This window comes from Pseudophryne corroboree, chromosome 1 (genome assembly GCF_028390025.1).
Source record: "Pseudophryne corroboree isolate aPseCor3 chromosome 1, aPseCor3.hap2, whole genome shotgun sequence".
NCBI classification, from domain to species: Eukaryota; Metazoa; Chordata; class Amphibia; order Anura; family Myobatrachidae; genus Pseudophryne; species Pseudophryne corroboree.
In genome coordinates, this window is record NC_086444.1 from 748079118 (window position 1) to 748097268 (window position 18151).

Sequence of the window (18151 nt, forward strand, 5' to 3'; positions counted from 1 at the left end):
CGCTTTATGTCACTATTGGAAAACTGGGGGGTGGGGGGAGGGGGTGCCAATTCTCTTCCTGGCACAGGGCACCAAAAAGTCTACTTACGGATCTGCTTTAGCCTTGTAGAATCTAGCCATAACCTATGACAGATGGAGGCGGTATACTCCCTGGAATGCTATAATATCTGCAACTGACAAGGCATACTGTAGTGTGCACGTTATCTCTATAGGAAAGGATGTGTCTGGATAGATGTATGTGTAGTGGCTCTGTTCGGCTCAGTAAGCCTTGCACAGCACTTGTCTGATGCATTGTGTGATATGCATTGCACCTCGGCCTAAGCATTCAGGTAAACATGATTCTAATAGCATGCTGGTATGTTGTGTTTGTAATTATATGTCTATGCTATAAAGTAGCTGTTGTCTGCCTCTGGCTATTGATGAATGCAGTACTGTTTCCTGTGTGTATTCCCTGCAGGGGGCAGTTGCTAGGGAGACCAGCATTCTCCCAGCTCAGCCACAATCACACACAAGCTGGTTACTATTCCCACTATTGTACTATATGTACGCAGCAGACTGGAGGTGACAGGCAGAAGGGATCCAATACTCAGCATTCTAACCACACATTACACACCCAGCAGTGCTCCAGATCTAACTGTAGCACAATACAGCGGGTTCATTTTTGTCTCATTTCTATTTTTCACTGGGAGCCATAGAAGTTTTGGTTAATGCTTTGCATAAAGAGGAACATTTATTTCCAAAAGCTAGAACATAGTAGTTCTTACAGTGTGAGAAAGGTGCTGCGATATAGTTCTATCATGGGCCAGCAATGGATTATTCCTTTGTCTTCTGATTCTGAATGAAAGAGAGACCGATGCTTATTAACAGGAATTAGGTAGGTGAAGAATAATCCACTCTTTTAATTTGATGTACAGTATTATCATGTAGAGTACAGAAGAGAAGGCTTGTTCCAATCAGTTACATATGTCATCCTTACAGCTATAAGTATGTGTTCTGTGGATAGGGGCTGTTATATTGCATTGCCTGATATTGCAGCATAGCGGATACTTCTGCATTGTACAGGGAAATAACAGTCTACTGAACAGCTAAAAAAATACTAAATTAAAATTGGATATTTATAGTACAAATAGTCTATCTGGTCACATTTTAAATCACATTCAAAATCACATAGTACATTTCCAGGTAGTAGACCCAATAATGGTATATAAAGATACTGGTACAGTAGCAACTGCACAAGGACAGTAGTATACTATGCACTATTGTTATAATCTGAAAATTGGATCAGATATTTTCAAAAAAATATTGCAGATTATCCACCTTTTCTTCACAAATGATTTTAAGTGAAACAGTATTAGAACATACAAGTTAATGATTTACTTTCTTGAGTTTAGAATAATGGAGACGCATATTTCATCCCTGCACGTGACATTAGACAGCAGATATAATTTACACTGACAACACAACAATAAAAATAAAACAATACAATTCTGCACACAACTGAGCATAACAATGTTATTGTAACCTATATTAAATCATTTTTGGCATTTTTGATATCTGTTGGTTTTATCAGAAAAAGCTGCTTTATTTCTTTGTTTACCCAAGATAATATTTTCTCTAGAACTAACTGGATGTTCTTTTTGTAGTAAATTGGAATAAAATATGTAATATTTTTCCATAATTCTTGTTATAGTTGCTATCATATAATTTATTTATTAACAGTTTCTTATATAGCGCAGCATATTCCGTTGCGCTTTACAATTAGAACAACAGTAATAGAACAAAACTGGGTAAAAACAGACAGACAGAGGTAGGAAGGCCCTGCTCGCAAGCTTACAATCTATAGGGATAATTTAATGTAACCATCATAACCTAACCTCAAACTTAATAAGGTCAGAGTACTGCTATACCAAATCTGTATACTTTACTCAAGGCGTTATTAAGGGTGCAAGAATTGGGTCTATAGAAGGCCGAGCTGCACAAAGGCAATTTTGCAAAGAAGTTATATACACTGTGCTAAGGTATTGTGGAATATTACCATAACATCCATTTTTGGCTTCCTGTAACCATATATAGCCTTCTTTGCAGTACTGTAGCTGTTATAGCTTCCCTCTGTCTCTACAAGGCAAAAGAAAACAAAAACTTGCCTTTTATTCTTATAATATACTCTCTACCAGTTTGCTGATAGATATTTGTGTGTGTAATTTATCCACATTTTCCATTTCACAAACTTACTAATGGTGCACTGTGTAAAGATCTTTGGGGGTAATTCAGGCCTGATCGCTGCTGTGCGTTTTCGCACCGCAATGCGCAGGCGCGACGGACCGCAGCAACGGGGAACGCTGGTCAGTGTTGGGATGGTGCGACAATTAAGAACGCACACGGCGATCACAAGGTGATTGACAGGAAGAGGCCATTTGTGGGTGGCAACTGACTGTTTCCAGGGAGTGTCCAGAAAAATGCAGGCGGGACCTGGCGTTTTGAAGGAGGGTTTCTGACATCAGCTCCGGCACCCGATCATAGCAGCGGCTGAGTAAGTCTTGGGCAGAGCAGAGACTGCACAAGCTCTGCTGGAAAAAGGTAATACCCTCCTCCTGTAGGTGGCGACTACCTGATCGCAGGGATGCAAAAAACGCACCCTAGCGATCAGGTCTGAATTAGGCCCTTCGTACATAATTACAGTTTTACCTTAGCATTTTTTACAGATGTCATTAGGACATACTGGGTGGAACACTTTACATATACAGTATAACCATCCTGATGGCATTGTTGTTCTTATTTGTAGTACGGAATGTTCATGCTTATTTCTTATAATAAAGTAACATGACATCTCTAGCTAATAATTATATATGCCTGGGTGCAATTGATGCATTTATAAACTCTGCTTATGTGTTTTACAGTCGATTAAAATGTAAAATCGACTCACTTTACTGCCCTGTAATGTGTAAATAGAATAATGCTGGCACATGACATTTTCCAACATAAATGGAATTAAAATCAACAGTATGATGTGTTGATATATGTAGCATGCATACTTGGCATCACAACATAGGATCTATCTCCCTACAGTAGCTTTCTCATTCTGTAGGTGAAGATGAGAACTAATATATTATTCACAAATCTCTAAATAAAATGGTTTCATTCCCAATATTGTGTTCTAAAATGTTAATGCTGCATTTCAAATGTTAAAATGCAGTGACTCCTATATATCATGGGCTTCCAGTATTCTTTATATATTATTGTATTCTAGTGATAAAAAGACGTACTATAGAAGCACATGGAAAACATGTTAACGTAACACTTCTAAGGCATTATTTTTATGTAATCAGAAAACTGGCCAGATGTATCATGCATTGCATTTTGCATGTAATACAGCCTGCCACTTATCGCATACAGGCCCTCATTCAGATGTGGACAGAGGTGCTGTTGCTGCTGCTTACATAGAAGCAGCAGCCAGGGTCGGATCAAGGGGGGGCGAACGGGGCGAAAGCCCCCCCTAACAGTCATAGCCACGCCCACTTACATGAGGTGGGGGCTGCTGCCAGGTGATGGTGTGTGGCTGCACTGACATCCCTCCCCATCCTCGGTGTCCCTGGGGCCCCTAGCCCCATCTGCCATCATCACATGCCGTCACCCCCACCTTGGGCAGTGTGTGCCGCCCATCGGTGTGTTAGTAGTTACATGTGCCCGCTTGTGTGTGCTACATAATAAGCACATGTGCAGCCTGGCAATGCTTTATATGCTCTTTAGAGAATTAATGGGCAGTTGGTATGGGATGTGGGAGGAGTAATGAGTATAGGGGAGGAGTCAGGAATAAATAAACCGCCCCCCTAAAAGAAAAGTCTAGATCCGTCCCTAGCAGCAATAGCACTAGGGTGGCCAATCCCGGGACTGGGAATTTAGGTAAAAAATCAGCCGGCATTTAATCCCGGGATTGGAAGCTTTAAGGCCTGGGATTTCGGGATTAGGCTGTCCTTTGTTTTTTTTAATGCCAGGCAGCGTTGAGCTTCCTCAGGAGGCTCAGATGCTGCCCGACTCCCGACTCCCCCTGTGCTGCGTGACGTGAAGTCAGAGGTCAAGCTACGCAGCCAGCCGCCTGCTGCCCAGACCTCACCGAACCGGAGGAAGTTATGCACCCTCACTCCCAGGTACCACGGTGGTGAGTTATGTGTGTGGTGCGGGGCGGTGCAGGGCGGTGGGATGGTGGAGCGGCATTGACACAGGAAACAAACCAAATCTGGAGTATTCTGGGAATCCCGGGATTGCCCATTTTTCAATCCTGATACCTAGGATTTAAAAAATGGCTGGGGATTGACCACCCTAAATAGCATTAATATAGTAATGCAGCAGGCGGCGTCACGCAGGGGGTCAGAAAGGTATCCTTCAGATCCTTCTCAGTGGATCTCTGAGTTAAGAAGCCCATAGGCTTAATGCATACTGCCATATTGCAGTTCCATATCATTCTATGGGTTTGCAATAGTGGCAGTCTGCTGCAAATATCTGCTGCAGACCACTTTTATGCACATGAATATTGCGACAAACCTTCAAAAATTGCAGTTTTCAGTGACTGCATTTTTAGGGTTGATACATCCCACCCAACATAATATTTATACATACCTCAAATTGTTCCTGCAATAAGACCACACCACAAACATTTCTTATGAACCATGAAGTAATATCCTGTTGAATATAGGCTCTGCCTGTTTGACCTCCAAAAACCAGGAATGTGCTACATAAGATTGGCCTATCATGCAAACAGTAGAACTAAACTAAAAATGACACACACACTCACACAGTGTATGGTATTATACTGGGGTGGTCTTCAGTTTGCCGGCTGTCGGGATCCCGGCAGCCGGCATACCGACACCTTTTCTCCCTCTTGGGGGTACACGAGAAAGCGTGGCCAGCGCAGTGAGCCCGCAAGGGGCTCATTTGTACTCGCCCAGCTGTCGGTATGCCGGCGGTCGGTATTCAGGCGCTGGTATGCTGGCCGCCGGCATACTCTACTACACCCATTATACTGAACTAAGCAGACACTAATGGTAGTGTACAGGATTTTCTACATACAGATCATACGTGATAGTGAAGCAATATATAAGGCGAGTGGAACAAAGGAAATTAAATCCAAATAAGACATATCATATTAAATAATCCCTTCCTTTGGCTTGTCTTCACAATGTTGGAACCAGTATGTAGATAAGTACTGGAATGCAAATGAAACGTACAGTATGAATCACTGAGAGAGACATTCACGTCTGTGAAATCACAGGATATTTCAGCTAGTCAGAGCTATTTAAGTATTTATCTTGTAAAAGAGTATTATGGTAATAAAATTTATTTATACTATAGCAGCATAATCCACAGTAGAAACTTCCGATACATTGTAGTCTCAATCCTAATATTCTAATATTTGTTACAGTTTGGTGATGATTATGATGTTACAAAAAGCTTAGTACATAGGCCAATGGTTCCCAAACTGTGTGCTGTGGCACCCTGAAGTGCCTCTGGACACTTGTAGGGGTGCCCTGGGTTGGTGGTTGAGGATCAGTTAAAAATGTTATGGTCAATGTAATAGGGAGAACCAGTGCTGGTGGCTGCTAATCATTAAAAATGTTGACAAACAAAAGCAAATCTTGTCCCTCACTGCACAATTGAAGCTAAGGGTGCGTATGTACCATGTCACCCATGCGCATTGGGGACCTGGGACAAAATTTACTATCATTCGATTTTGATTTAGAAGGGATTTTGGAATTCTGTTTCCATTCGATTTGGATTGAACAGATTTACTAAAGACCAAATCGAATGTCAGATCGATTCTATCACCAAATTCAACTCACATCCCAATAGAAATAGAATTTCTGAAAAACATCAATGTTTTCCCATAGCCTAACATAAAATTCCCTCATTTACTAAAATTCAATTTGCAAATCATTTTGAAATCGAACTAAAAATCGAACCTCAAATTCCCAAATGTTTAGAATGATGTTAAACATTCGGTTTTGGCTTCTAAACACCATTCTAATGGTAGGAAATTGATAGTGATTACTTTTTGAGTACCCAAAAGCATGTAGGGCAGTGTGGAAGTAGTAATAATGGATGTACAAGGTTGTGGTATGCTCTGCACCTACAGATGGAGCCACGCTCATGGCTCCGTCTGTGCCTGGGTGTGCACCCCCAGGCATGCCTATCACCGCCTCTGGGGTGCGTGCACGTCCATGACACACACGTGCCCCATTCACTAGAATGGGAGCATCTCTGTGCGCTCCTGGCATAACTAAAATTTTTGTGGCACAAATGCCAGAGGGATGGTTAGCGTTAATAGTAATTGTTACTATATTGTTATAATTTGTTCCCTTTGCACCAAAAAAGGTTATTTAGGCTATGGCTGTTACTCCTGGCTTCTGACTCCATTGTTAAGTCCACAAACTCCTGCTGAGCATAAGTATTAGGAGGCACATGTAGCAACCCAATCCATGACATAGTGCATCTTTGGTTTATTTGTAAAAAAATATTTGGAAGGCACATTATTATATCATTTGACTGTCAGCATCCGGAGTCTTACCTCCGGTTCTGGTCCCTGCGGCCTTCTTGTTAGCCGGCTGGTATGGCAGATAGGAGCTGAGGCAGCGAGGTCCTCTTGTGCGGCTGCCGGGTGTCTGGAGGCCAGAGTCCGGGTTCCTGAGGAGCGGAGCATGGCAGCCAGAGGTGTTTGTTTCCAAGTGTTCTGTTGCTGGAGTGCAGGGTCTGGGAGGCTGAGGCCTGAGGTAGTGGCTGTGTGCTGGTTCCACATGTGTCCTCTGTACAGGGGGCCACCATATTGGAGACCAAGACAAGCCAATAGGTATCCCTGGTATCCTGGTAGAGGGTCTCCGTTTGCAGACTTTGCTCACAGCGATCCTCTCTTCAACATCGTTCTTCAGGTCGTCTCTTCATTCAATGTTCTTCGGCATTGTTTACAAATCACAAGTCATCTCTTCATTCAGTGTTCTTCAGTATTGTTTACAAATCACAAGTCATCTCTTCATTCAGTGTTCTTCAGCATAGTTTACAAATCCCAAGTCATCTCTTCATTTAGTGTTCATCAGCATCATCTACAAATCACAGGCCATCTCTTCACTCAGTGTTCTTCAGCATCGTTTACAAATCACAAGTCATCTCTTCATTCAGGGTTCTTCAGCATTGTTAACAAATCACAAGTCACTTCTTCATTCAGTTTTCTTCAGCTTCTTTTACACGTCACGAACATTTTTTCTTTCAAAATTCACTCAGACTTATCTCCTAGTCATTGTGTATGATTGTGGTCTCAGTAAAGCTGAATTGACCTTTCTACAGTGTATCGTTCTCGTTCATTGTCCTCATTGCCTACCCCTCTACATCTTCTGGCCTAAGTCCTCAATCCATGAGTAAGAACTACATTCAGCCATCTCATTTCCTTCCTTTGCCGAAAGCTGCTCCCTCAGTCAATTGTCAGTCGTCAGATCCTCAACTCAAGCCAAGCGCATACCTCCCAACATGACCCTCTCCAGGAGGGACACAATGCTCTGCTTCTGGACTTTTCTCTTCTTTTATGATTGCAGGCACCTGTTTTGAACAGGTTCATGGATGAGAAAGGTGTTTCAGCACAGGTGATGGTAATTATAAATTAAGAGAGAAGTCCAGGAGCAGAGCATTGTGTCCCTCCTGGAGAGGGTCATGTTGGGAGGTATGCAAGCGTGACATTGACAAGTGTTCGATATTGTGGTCTGCTGCCTTCTATTGTATAATCGTGCATTAAATAAACCACTCCCCCCAGATTATGCAGTAAACAGGGAGTAGGCAAAGGTTTAAAAAAAAAAACATTTGACTATGGGGCAAATTCAGACCTGATCGCAGCAGCAAAATCTTTCTCTAATGGTCAAAACCATGTGCACTGCAGGTGGGGAAAATATAACACGTGCAGAGAGAGGTAGATTGTTTCTGTGCAGGATAAATACTGGCTAATTTATATTTACACTGCAATTTAGAGTTCAGTTTGAACACACCTCACCCAAATTTAACTCTTTCTGCACATGTTATGTCTGCCCACCTGCAGTGCACATGGATTTGCCCATTAGAGAAAGATTTTGCTTTTGCGATCAACCCTAAATTAGGCCCTGAGTTGCACCGCACATATATCTCAATGGTGTTCACGTAGAGTCGCAGTGCAGACATGCACACAAGTGTATTAGAAATATTGAGTGTATTGAGTATTAATATGCTAAGTGTATTAGAATATTGAAATAAGACCTTTGAAAAAGCTGCCTGGAGCAGAGAAATGCGTACGGTTGCCACTTACCTCATTGGGGACTATATTCAGCACTCTCCGGACCAACCTCCTGCAATTGGACGTTTATCCTTTGGAGTACAAATACCGGTTCCGTGGATTCTATCAACTATTGTCACAGCTCTGGTGGGGACTTGGGACTAAAATCAACCCAGTGCAAAGAACCCTCCAGTGACTTAGGTACTTACACCCTCGTAAATATATGACACACCGGGACTGTTAACCAAAACGGACAAGGAGATATTAAATCAGGAACGGAGGAATTGCATATGTGCTGTCTTAAATACCCTATATGTGAGGTTTTATATGTTTTGTGAGATTTTATTGAGTTCATTTTTACCTAATTAAATCTGATATTATCTAATTATTAACATTGTGTATATGAACATTCATCAATTAGCGCTGCTATTTCTGTATATATATTTTATCTGGTATAAAGGGACTAACTACCCCTTTTTTTTAGCAGCTGCTATGGTTGTCTAAGCAGGTTATGACCTAAGCGCCGGCCTATATACCACGGTATATTACTATATTTTTTGTATTAGAAATATGTTGGACTTCCTAGGTAGTCACAGGTTGTTAGCTAATCAGAAGCAGATGTATCATAGTATCGGTGTGTAATGTATGTATGGACATGTTAGCAGGGCCGGATTAACAATGGGGCTGATGGAGCTGCAGCACCAAGTCCACTGTCCAAATAGGCCCACAGCATTCACACATTGTTTTGTTGTAGTAGACAGATACAAAAAAATATTCTAATACAGTCTCCAGTGACAGTCCGAGGCCCTGCCCCCCCCCCCCCACCCGCAACACCCCAACCAGTCCACCAGGCCATGGATAAAACGCTGCTGCAGGCACCGGTATTTTACGGCAAAGTGGAAGGTTTCCCTAGAGCCCTCCCTGTGCCGCTTACGTCTAACCCTAACACTCTTTCCCTGCACCCTAACCCTCCCAGGGAACAGGATAACCCTAACCCTCCACCCGCAGCCTAAACCTAAACACACACACACACACACACACACACACACACCCTCCCGTGGCTTACCCTTCCAGGTCCATCATGATTCTGACGCCAGGATGTGTACCTATTTGGGATGCCAGTGTCGGCATTCCGAATAGTGTCAGGATTCCGGCATTGGTATTCTGACTGCTGGGATCCCGACAGGTGGGATCCTGACTGCATCCTATATATATATATATATATATATATATAAAACTATGTGTTGTATGTAACATAGAAACATAGAATTTGACGGCAGATAAGAACCACTTGGCCCATCTAGTCTGCCCATTTTTTTTATCCTTTAGGTAATCGCAACCCTTTTTGAACCTTAATTCTTTGTAAGGATATTCATATGCCTATCCCAAGCATGTTTAAATTGCTCTACAGTCTTAGAGCAATTTAAACATGCTTGGGATAGGCATATGAATATCCTTACAAAGAATTAAGGTTCAAAAAGGGTTGCGATTACCTAAAGGATAAAAAAAATAAAAATGGGCAGACTAGATGGGCCAAGTGGCTCTTATATATATATATAGGATGAAGGGGATTTGTTCCCCGAAACGATGATGTGATGTGATGATTTGAATACACACCTGTTTGCTTTTCAACAAATCTCTGAGTGCCGCCTCATTTTTTGATCTACATATGGGGGTTGCCAAACCCAGATGGAGGGCACCAGAGTAAGCAAGCCCTAGGGGGCATCCAGAGTGCCGGCGTTACGCTTTATGGATATATATATATATATATATATATATATATATATACTGTATATATATACTGTACCGGATGCGGCACAGCTGACTGATTGGGCGTTAGTGATGCGACGGCTGGCGCGCACCGCGATTGGTGCGTGTCACAGCTGACTGCCCGGAGGAGTTGACGGGTTGTCAAGGCAACCCGGCACAATTGTCTACGCGTTAAGACTTCCGGGGATGGTGTGTTACATTGATTAGACAGCTGGGATTTGAGTTTGGCGCGCTCGTTTAGCAACAAGGAGGGGTATTTAAGGTATGTCTATGTCACTTTTGAATTGTTATGTGTATCCTGATGACGGGTTGAAATAAACCCGAAACGTTGATAAGAGGACCGTGTCCAGTATTTCTTTGTGAGACCAGTGAGTGCCGTTCTTGGGTTTACCTACATGCTTTTTTTCGACGCAGCACCGTGGCAAGCTATACATATGGGACAGAAGTGAGTGCCGACCTTTGGAAATTGTATATATATATATATATATATATACAGGTTGAGTATCCCTTATCCAAAATGCTTGGGACCAGAGGTATTTTGGATATCGGATTTTTCCGTATTTTGGAATAATTGTATACCATAATGAGATATCGTGACGATAGGACCCAAGTCTAAGCACAGAACGCATTTATGTTTCATATATACCTTATACACACAGCCTGCAGGTAATTTTAGACAATATTTTTTATAACTTTGTGCATTAAACAAAGTGTGTGTACATTCACACAATTCATTTATGTTTCATATACACCTTATACACACAGCCTAAAGGTCATTTAATACAATATTTTTTTTTAAATTGTGTTTATTGAAAAGAAGCAAAAAGAGGCAATACACATTCAACGTTATTAACATATAGAATAAAAGATAAACAGACTAATCTATCATCCGAGTCTTATAGTGATATGTTGAATTGTGGAGTATTAGAAAAATCAAATTGCCAAATCCCTAATTATCTTGAAGTACAGTGTTACAAAATAAATCAATTGCACACATATATGGCTGAATTTAGAAGTGGCGTAGTAGATATCCAATGGAAGAAGACCTATGTGAAAAGGTTCAAAACGGTGGTAACCCATCAGTGAGTATTGCCATATTATACCAAGTAGACAGTCTTACTACTTTACGAATGCTTTCTTTGGTGTTAACAGGTAATGTTATTATATAGGGAAGCCATATCGAAAAAAATTTGGTAGCCCGGGATTCAACATCTAAAGAGCATTCTGTCCAATCCATTTGGAATAGGAATGATAGCCGGGGTAGCATAAGAGACACGGAAATATGATCTTTTTGTATCCACTGAGATAATATTGTTTTTTTCGCTGCTGCTGAGATGCGAGCCAGAAGTAATCTTTTGCCCTTTGGTAGAGCTGGGGTTTGAGGTTCTATGAAATTCCAAAATGCCCATGCCATTGACATTGTAAATGGTATACCCAGGTTAACTTTGATGTATGTTTGTATTAGATCCCAGAATGATTGTATAATTGGGCAAGACCATAGGCAGTGTATTATATCGGCATCAGGGGCCCTGCATTTAAAGCATTGAGAGTCGTCTGCGGCCCCTGTAAGGAATCGCAGACGAGGGGTGTAATAAGCTCTATGTAGAATTTTTAAATGCATCTCTGCATATGAGGAAGATACCAATTGCTTGTCAAGCAAGTTAGACCATCTAATAATAGTGTGTATATCCACTCCCGTAAAGACATCTTTCCATTTAGCTATGCCCGTGGTGAGTTTGGTGTAGTCAATCTTCCGTCTGATATAGGAGTAAATCAATGATGTAGAATGGGGAGAGTCCAAACGTCGTCGTACAATACCATCTAGTGGAAAAGTAAGATCAATAGGCTGCAGATGGGTGATAACATGTGTGGCAAAGCTGCGTATCTGGAAATATGCAAAAAATGGGAAATTTAAGGTCGGGTGTCTAGCTTGTAATTGGGACAATGATAATATCGTTGAACAATCGTCATTCAAAAATTGAAATAAGGACCGAAGACCCCCGAGGTGCCAACTGTGAACGACCTCATCCGCCTCTCCTCCCTGAAAGGCTGGATTCCCTATCAAGGGCTGAAATAAGGAATGTGCCAGAATGAGTTTAGAACGTTTTCTAATTTGGTGCCACGCCTTGTAAGGAGCATATAGCAATGGAATTGATTTAATATCCTGTAGTAACGAGGGGTTCGGGAAATGTAATATTTGTAGCAGATCATGGCTAGGCAGTAAGGCCTGTTCTAGTGCCTTATCAACGAAATTGTCTCCCCCACCTATCCAATCTAATGCACATCTATAATTAGCCGCTAATGAGTAATCCTCCGGACAGGGAAGATTGACTCCTCCAAGTGAGGGTGGTTGTTTTAATTTAAATAAAGCTATACGGGGACGCTTATTCGCCCATATAAATTTCGTAATGGCTTTGTTTATTGTATGAATATCTTTTTTCAATAGTAAAAACGGAAGGATCTGCATCGGGTAGAGTAAGCGAGGAAAAGACACCATTTTATATAGATGACACCTACCCAAATAAGAAATTGGCAGGTGTTGCCATCTCGCAAAGTCCTCGACCATCTTATTAATATAGTGAGAGAAGTTTAGTGAATACATTTCTGAGGGGTTAGCTGACACCCGTATACCTAGATATTGTATATAATTATGCGCCCATTTAAATGGGAATTTATCGTTCCAACCCTTGCTCGCATCATCTCCCAACGCCAGTGCCTCCGTCTTGTCAAAATTAATTAAAAATCCTGATATTAAATTGAAGGTCTCTAATGTGGTCAGTAGTGAGGGAAAGGATGTTATAGGCTCACTGAAATACAGTAGTAGATCATCCGCGAATGCGGAGACCCTTACGGTGTGTGATCCCACCTGGATACCCTTCCAAGCCATATCATTTGCGAACATGCGTATAAGTGGGTCCAGAGCTAAATTAAACAACAAGGGGGAAAGGGGGCATCCCTGTCTTGTTCCCCTAAATAGCTGAAATGATTTGGTGTTTAATCCATTAATCGTGATAAAAGCTTGTGGCGTGGCATACAATGTTTTAAAAATATCAATAAACTGAGTACCAAAGTGTTGGGCATGTAAGACTCGCAGTATATGTGCCCAGGAGACACGATCGAATGCCTTGTCTGCATCACAACTGACTATAAGGGCATTTTTATATTTTGATTGTTTTGAGCTATGTATCGCCGCCAATAGGGTACGGACGTTGTGTACAGAAGTTCTATTTCTAACAAACCCATTTTGGGCTGGGTGTAAAATTCGCTGTAGAATGGGTTGGAGTCGAAACGCTAATAATTTGGTAAATAATTTTAGGTCTTGATTCAATAGGGAGATCGGCCTATAAGATTGGACACGTGTGGGATCTTTTCCCGGTTTCGGGAATACTACTATTCTCGCTTCATCGAACCCAGTCGGGGCTGGATTCCCTAGCAATAATGAATTAAAAAGAGCTAGCATGTAAGGCATCAAGTGAGGAGCCAGCATTCGGTAATACTCCGCCCCAAAACCATCCGGTCCAGGAGATTTCCCTTTTTTCAATAATTTAATCAGGGATAATAATTCAGGTTCCTGAATTGGCGTCGTCAGAGATTCCCTCTCTTCCTCCGTCAAAATCGGAAGTCCCGACGCATCCAAAAATCTCAGGCCTTCTAGTGGATGATCAGGAGGCGATTCATACAAAGTTTGGTAACGTAGGAATTCCTCTGAAATAGCGAGAGTATAATACAATATTTTTTAATAACTGTGTGTATTAAACAAAGTTTGTGTGCATTGAGCCATCAAAAAACAAAGGTTTCACTATCTCACTCTCACTCAAAAAAGTCCGTATTTCGGAATATTTGGATATGGGATACTCAACCTGTATATATATATATATATATATATATATATATATCTCAATCTATATATAGTGTATATATATAAATTCTAAAATAGCCTGTTACTCATTAAATATCTGCTTCGGAGCCATCTGAATAGCGTAACAGCAAACAAACAGGCAGCAGTGCTCGAAGATTTAAAAAAGCTTGTATTGAAATGTCACTTGCATAGAACAACATTTCAGGGCTAACTTGCCCCTTTGCAAAGGTGAGTGCCACTGCTTGTTTGGATGTTGCAGGTGGCAGAGTCAGAATTTATGACGTAGCCTACAGTGTTATGAATAAAAACGCAATATTTGTATGAGATATGAAGGGGCAGGTGCAATATTCCAATTTTCATCAGGGTGCTTACAGACATAGGCCTTACTCAGGTTGAATCGCATATCCCTAAATATCGGCCCAGTGCACATGCGCAGGTCCCGTACTGCGCGTGCATGGGCAGGTAAATGCGATCGCATTGCAGTAATACAAATGCTTCAGCCTGATTGACAGGCAAAGGTATTTGCGGGGAGGTTGGGGGTGGCGATGCGACGGGAACACAGGCGGGTCCGACCTGTTTTCGAGGCAGCCGCGTTACACAGCTCCATCGTTTTTATATTTACCTTAGTATCTGATGTACAACGGGTTCCCCTGAGTACAGATTTGACTTTGAGTATGGAGGGGGGTTTAGCACTGCAATCTGTTTCTTGACTAAAAACCTCCTCACAGAGGGAGCTGTGTGGGCTGGTGCAGAGGCGGAACTACCGGCAGTGCAAGCAGTGCGTTGCACTGGGGCCCGCCTCTGTTCAGGGGCCCAAGCATGTAATGAGTCAAACTGACTCATTACATGCCGCTGTGCACTGCAGCGGAGAGGAGCGGCGCGCACTGCAGCGGTACGGGGTAAGGTGGAGGACGGAGGTGAAGAAGCGAGCCGCAGCAGCTCTTTGTTACTGGTGGAGGCGCTGCTGCTGCTGCTCCTCTGCTTCACTATAGGCTGTCTCTGAGAACAGCCTATAGTGAAGCAGAGGGGCAGCAGCGCCTCCACCAATAACACAGCGCTGCTGCGGCTCCCTCCTCCACCTCCCTCCTCCTTCTTCTCTACTGCCCGGGAAGCTGCACAAGGAGCCTGAGCTAACAGAGAGGGTAAGTATAATTTTTCTTTCTTTCTTTCTTTCTTTCTTTCTTTCTTTCTTTCTTTCTTTCTTTCTTTCTTTCTTTCTTTCTTTCTTTCTTTTTTTCTTTCTCTTTCTTTTTTTATTTGTTGGGACTGCCTGCCGCAATGTGTAAAAAGGGGGAATCAGCCTGCCGCAATGTGTAAAAAGGGGGGACTGCCTGCCGCTATGTATAAAAATGGGGAATCTGCCTTCCGCTATGTATAAAAATGGGGAATCTGCCTGCCGCAATGTGTAAAAAGGGGGAATCTGCCTGCCGCAATGTAAAAATGGGGAATCTGCCTGCCGCAATGTGTAAAAAGGGGGAATCAGCCTGCCGCAATGTGTAAAAATGGGGAATCTGCCTGCCGCTATGTATAAAAATGGGGAATCCTCCTGTTGCTATGTGTAAAAAGGTAGAATCTGCCTGCCGCAATGTGTAAAAAGGGCACGCTGTCTGCCGTTATGTGTAAAAAGTGTATGCTGTCTGCCGTAATGTGTAAAATGGGGATGCTGTCTGCCGTTATGTGTAAAGTGTATGCTGTCTGCCGTAATGTGTAAAAAGGGGATGCTGTCTGCCGCTATGTGTAACGAGGGCACGCTGTCTGCCATTATGTGTAAAAAGTGTATGTTGTCTGCCGTAATGTGTAAAATGGGGACACTGTCTGCCGTAATGTGTAACAAGGGCACGCTGTCTGCCGCTATGTGTAACGAGGGCACGCTGTCTGCCGTTATGTGTAAAAAGTGCACGCTGTCTGCCGCTATGTGTAACGAGGGCACGCTGTCTGCCGCTATGTGTAACGAGGGCACGCTGTCTGCCGCTATGTGTAACGAGGGCACGCTGTCTGCCATTATGTGTAAAAAGTGTATGCTGTCTGCCGTAATGTGTAAAAAGTGCACGCTGTCTGCCCTATGTGTAACGAGGGCACTCTGTCTGCCGTTATGTGTAAAAAGGGGAATCTGTTCGCTGTAAGGTGTAAAAGGGTCTCTACCTGGTGTAGTGGTGCTACTGTGCGGCGTAATTTGAAGAATGGAGACTACTGTGCACCGTTTTATGAATTGGTATTATTTTGTGGACACACCCCTTCCCCACGAAGCCACGCCACTATGTAATTTTGCGCGCGCCTACGGCGCGCACTGCCCATGGGGTGGACTTGGATGGGATGGGGGGGGGGGGCCCAAAGCATTTTGTCGCACCTGGGCCCACCGCTTGCTTGTTCCGCCACTGGGCTGGTGCATTGTCCTGATGGAGGATGAAACTGTTTTTTCCACAACTCTGGCCTCTTCTGATTCTTTCTCACAAAGTTTCTAGAACATTTCGTAGTAATGTTGATTCACTGTTGCACCTTCTGGAACCCAGTCTGCCAAAATAACACCCTTGATACAGATCTTTCCCGCTATAGCTTTTCTGCGCATAGCAGCATTCTGTAGCAGGACGCATCGCAGCATGCCGTGTACATACGCATCGGCCGCAGCCCATTGTAGTTAATGCATAGCAGGAGCTTGCATACAAACGTTTTAAAGAAATAAGGAAATGAAGACTGGCGCTAATGTGTTTCTCCAATAATAATAAACGACTGTGGATCAATTAAAAAATGACATGGAATTTATTACCTATACATCACAAATAAAAACTAAAAAACATCCTGAACATATATAGCAGATATAAAATTGAGGCATATATGGAGCTATGATATATTTATAGGTGGCTGCTTTCAGTGTCCACAAATGGATCCCGGACTAAGTGCCTTGTGCAAAGTTCTCTGGTGAGAGGGAATAAGTACAGCTGGTATTACCCGTGTTGATGGAGACTTCCAAAGGTTTTTAGAGGTTTTTCAGCAAGCAAGCTGTGGCAATGAAACAACCTGGGTCTCTCCCATCGGTGCTGTACATATGAAATTCCTCAGAGTTCCAAATGGCAGATTTAAAAGTCCATATCTGGATCCGACTTGAGAGTGGAACACTTGTGGTGGTCGTCGCAGCTTCAACACTTAACGCGTTTCCCTAGGTAAAGTCACCTAGCTTCATCAGAAGTATGGCTCCATCTGATTTTGGGATCTATTTATACCCCATTTAATGACCTGATGCCCCTCAGGTGTGATGTAGAAATTATCAATAATCCACAGTCTTAGTAAAAATACAGAAATTCTATATATAGTATACTCATGATATACATGAAAAAGGATGGGAGGCAGACCCACATTTTGAAACAGGACCGTATTTTGGTGGAGACACTTCCTCAAGCTCCACTAATAATTTATCGAAAAAATAGGTCTCTAAAAACTCTTTTAGCTCCAAGCTATTTGAAAAAAGTAGAGAACAAAGACTGTACTAGAAAACAAGAATCAGGCTCTGAATGGTTGACAAAAAAACCCTTGGGTTTCTTTCACTGTGGCAAAAATAAATGCCAGGTCTGTCTCCATACATTAAGGAAAACGGTGTCAATCGAATTACCAAATAAAATAGACACTCATTTTATTAAATCATTTATAAACTGTGATTCTTCATATGTTGTTTACCTCCTTTGGTGCAGTTGCAACTTATATTATGTGGGCCGCACCACCAGGAAATTACGTACCAGGTTCATGGAGCATAAAAGAAACATTGCAAAAGGTTTTTTCAAACATAGTGTGTCCCGACACTTCTATTCCACACACCAGAAAGATCCCAGTTGTCTCTCGATTCTAGGATTGGAACATATAGCCCCTACGGGGAGAGGGGGTGATAGATTTTCGTTATTATGTAAGAGAGAAATCTACTGGATGCTTCAGTTTAATTCAGTGCACCCTTCAGGTCTAAATGAGACAATGGAACTAAACGTAGTGGTTTAGAATTTACTAATCATCTTTGACCAATACATCTTGTTGATCCCATGCCACCAACCACTCTCGAGACCAATAGGTACAGGTGACAAATCTGTGTCACCTGTGTGTGGTCTGTATGGCCTTGGAGACTTCCACGCAACCCTGGACGGGACAGTGTTTACAACTGTCAGCGCGTTCAGGATTAGCGGTCATTCGAAGTTTCTTCCGAGTGTTTAGGAACTCCTGTCAACTGGAGTCACTCCACGGCTGTACAGCCACCCTATGTTATC

The 18151-nt window shown here is 42.5% G+C and overlaps 1 protein-coding gene across 2 annotated transcripts in view; it reads left to right on the top strand.

Annotated features, from left to right (window-relative positions):
- Positions 1 to 54: 54 nt before the first annotated feature.
- CDKL2 (cyclin dependent kinase like 2) overlaps positions 55 to 18151 on the top strand; it is a 178723-nt gene continuing 160626 nt past the window's right edge. Inside the window, exon 1 of one of the 2 annotated variants that reach the window (XM_063916747.1) lies at positions 55 to 329. The gene's annotated coding sequence lies outside the window, so the exon portion shown is untranslated. Of the gene's footprint in view, positions 330 to 499; positions 875 to 18151 lie in introns of those variants that run through there. The other variant, XM_063916739.1, reaches the window with a different exon arrangement.